Here is a 3590-nt window from a genome sequence, read left to right as displayed (position 1 = left end):
TCTATTGCGGACACGTTGAATTTCCCCCTGCTATCCTTGAACCAAAGGGATTCAAGGAGGCCAGAGGAGCCTAAACCGACCGCTGGGTAGATAGCTTCACATTATAATCAAGCATGTTCCATCGTTTCCCTAGCTTTACCGGAGCAAGCACATCCTTCTTCTTCTATGGTGTACGTCACTTTATATCTACGCTCTTAGGCACAACAACGATAATCGTCATCTTCCTTCCTTGAAAACGCTACGCTCGCTACTTTCCTGTCGAGAATGCTCTGTCATGCTGATAACGGGCATGCCGTTCGTGACTAGGAAGTACCGGGCTCGCCGCGTTACAGAGAGGAAATGCGGACAAGACAGATGACGATTATAGTTGTTTGGCAAAAGGGTGTAATTTTGACTTAAGAGAAAGCTAATTAGCTCGGGCCCAACTCCGACGCGGCCTATTCAAATACATGTAAAAGGCAAAAACGTTTATCTAAGATAACCCCTGGACCGATTTTAAAGAAATTTGTTGCATTTGAGAGAGAAAGTTAAATTCTAGTGACTGCTGGAAGCGGAATTTCGATTTAGTGCTTGAATGTTGTCAAAAAGATTTTCAAATATTCGACAGTTTGAAAAAAATAGAAGCACGAAGTTTACAATTTCATAGCTCTGCATCAAGAACAGATATCGCGGTTCTGTAAAAGGCATCCATTAGATCATTCAAAGCGGACAAATTCAATGTCATTTTACATCTTACCTGAATTTGTTACGTTGTTTACAAGGTTTCTGCAAAAGCTATATTTACATATTACTAAATTTTTTGATAATCTTGTGTAACATATCAATTTTGTCCGCTTTAGATGTACTATTAGAGGCAATTCACATATTCGTATTATCATTTTTCTTTATTAAGTTAGAGGTGTAAACTTCATAGTCTCGTTTTCCGAAAATTTTCGATTTTTGCCAATTTTTATTCAAACATTGACGACCTCCCAGATGAAAATGTTTTTACTTCCAGCTGGATTATGGAACTGGAAATTTCACCCAGCTGGATACTTTTCTAGCTGGGAAGGCAGCTGGAAAAAATCCAGCTGGGTGAAATTTCCGGTTCCATAATCCAGCTGGAATATGTCCCAACTGGAAGGTCTTCCAGCTGGATCCAGCTGCAAGAAATGCCAGCTGTAATTCAGCTGGAAGAGGTTCCAGCTAGAATCTCCAGCCCGGACTGTGGGTATACAGACCCACAGACCGGGCTGGCACACAGCACCGGTCGCCATGGTGTTGAGCCATGCTTAGGTGAAATCCCAGTGTGTAAGCTCGCATCAAGCAGGATACAAATGGCCAGAACTCGCATGGATCTTAGTTTGCTGTCGCAAGTCACAGTTAGTCCCTAATGTGACTGGCCGCAAGACCAACTGGTCCGGTGAAAATACATGCAGCCGAAACAGCACGGTGCTGAAACTTGCAACCATTTATTTGAACACTTGCAGCAAGGATTGCGGAAGCATATCTTGCATCTCCCTCAAGATGTGGAATACACTTGCACTTCTCCTTGTACCCCATCTGAAAAAAATATTTAGACATAGTGAGTGAACTTTAAAACAATCATCACTTTAATCCACTCAGTTCTAGTAAACAGTGACCTTTACCAAAATCACGTGGATTGTATCAACAGCCTTTGGACAGTACCACAGTTTACCTTCATCACAAACCCTTCTACAGTTTATGTGGCGCAAGGCCTCAACCTGAGCTCTCAAGAGGCTCTCAACTTGAGCTGCGGACGCTATGCAATGATTGTTAAATTGTTTAGCGCCATTGACTGTGGCTATAGTGCAAATAGAATTCAAATGAGCTCATTTGTATTTTGAACTAGGCGTGTGATGTAACTCAACAGCCTCCCAAGAAGCATTTCTCTGCTGAATAACACAGGAGCTTGAGGGCCAATCTTTTTATGTTATTGTTGTTTTGCACCAATTCAAATGCCAGCCATTCAACGCAACGTGTTTGCGAGCACGCACTTGCAGTGAAAGCACGCCATAAATGTGCTTCTATTGCGTTGGGCAGATTGACATATACCCACTGGTATTTAATAGATGTACGTATGTGCAACATTGGGCACAAACACTGCACGGCAATATATTCAAGTGGGCTATTGGAGACAAAAGGGGCTTACGCAAACTGGCAAGCACTTCACATATGCTGCGTGATAATTTTAAGTTTTATGCAATTTTTAACAAATCGCCTGTTGAAGATACCGTAATTCTAGTCCTTGAGCTGGATCCTTCAGAGGAGGAGATTATTGCACGAAAAATCGGAACACATATTGAACTAATTTTAAAAAATTCAATAATGAACTTCCTAATTTATTACATTACGGCACATATCGCAATCTACGAATTGTAGCCATTGAGATTGCCAGGCGTATCCACTTGGACTTACTTTCCAGAATGACACCAGTTAGAAATATGTCATCAAACTCGTCGTAAAAGTGCACTGTTGGTCTACTTACTTTTTTAACAAAACGCTCTTTTATGTATTGGAGCACAAAAGTAACTGGAACGCCCACTTATTCGTCTCACACTTTAGAATATAATATATCGAAACTGATGCAATTCTGGAAATTCATTTAAGGTGGATGCATCTTGCAAACTCACAGGCTACAATTCGTACATTGCAATATGTGCAGCAAGGTAATAAGTTAATTTGTCAATTTTTGCTAAATACTTGAAGATGTCTTTCGATTTCGCATGCTAATAATGTCCACCTTTTCGAATAATTCCGCTCAGCGACAAAAATTATATCTGCCACAGGCCATTTCTACCAAATTCCGCAAAACATAAAAATGATCAACCTGTATACGAACATCACGTACAGCAGGGACCTATGATATCATGCTCAAGCGTGCCAACATACAGGATAAAAATAAACATTAACTTACGCTCAAAACATAAGCAAGTGAAATAATTACCTCCAAATTGTAGAATCGGGGCTGGAGAAAACGGTGCTCTTCGATCCGCACTGGTGAATCACAACACCACAAAGTACAGCAATAACAACCGTTGATAGCCGCTTGCCTGTACTTGTAACACCGTCCAGAGAAGGAACTGTCCAAAAATAATTACTTCATGCGCAAGATCATGCAGGTTCCTCACAAAAACTTGATCACACGCACACCCGAGAGAGACTCGTTGTCTCGCAAAATTGCCTCGCCGTGACTGTTTCCGCCATGTGCTGTACGAAACTAGGGCCCCGTGGCGTCGTGACATTTTTTATATTCGGCCTGCCTTTGTAATGCTGCTGTTTGCTGTGAATAAAATCCCGAGCTTTTCTGAGAAATACTGATATTGCAATAACACGCTATTATATTATTATTAGAGTCAAAAGAGCAGATCAAGACAAGATACGAGACTAAAGCTCCTAAGTATTCAACAAATATGGCGGCGATTGTAGCGGCGTCGTGCAGACAGGAAAAAATAGGAGCAGCGGTCATTGCAGCCTGAACTGCTGAAGGTGCCACGTGTTAAGGCTCTTTTTTGTTAGAGAAGGAATTGCTATGCTGTAAACACTAGCCGTTTGCGCAACGGCTCATCATGACCAATCGGGCAAGCTCC

General features: G+C 41.6%; 1 long non-coding RNA gene across 1 annotated transcript; it reads right to left on the bottom strand.

The window, feature by feature from the left end:
• Positions 1–1435: 1435 nt before the first annotated feature.
• LOC135915301 (uncharacterized) lies at positions 1436–3191 on the bottom strand. Its single transcript, XR_010568586.2, has 2 exons — positions 2948–3191; positions 1436–1542 (listed from the first exon to the last, which is right to left on the bottom strand). It is a non-coding gene; the product is annotated as an uncharacterized lncRNA (long non-coding RNA).
• Positions 3192–3590: the final 399 nt, after the last annotated feature.

This window comes from Dermacentor albipictus, chromosome 1 (assembly GCF_038994185.2).
Source record: "Dermacentor albipictus isolate Rhodes 1998 colony chromosome 1, USDA_Dalb.pri_finalv2, whole genome shotgun sequence".
Classification (NCBI taxonomy): Eukaryota; Metazoa; Arthropoda; class Arachnida; order Ixodida; family Ixodidae; genus Dermacentor; species Dermacentor albipictus.
Note: the sequence above shows the minus strand (reverse complement) of the source record. Positions and strands in the feature narration are given on the sequence as shown.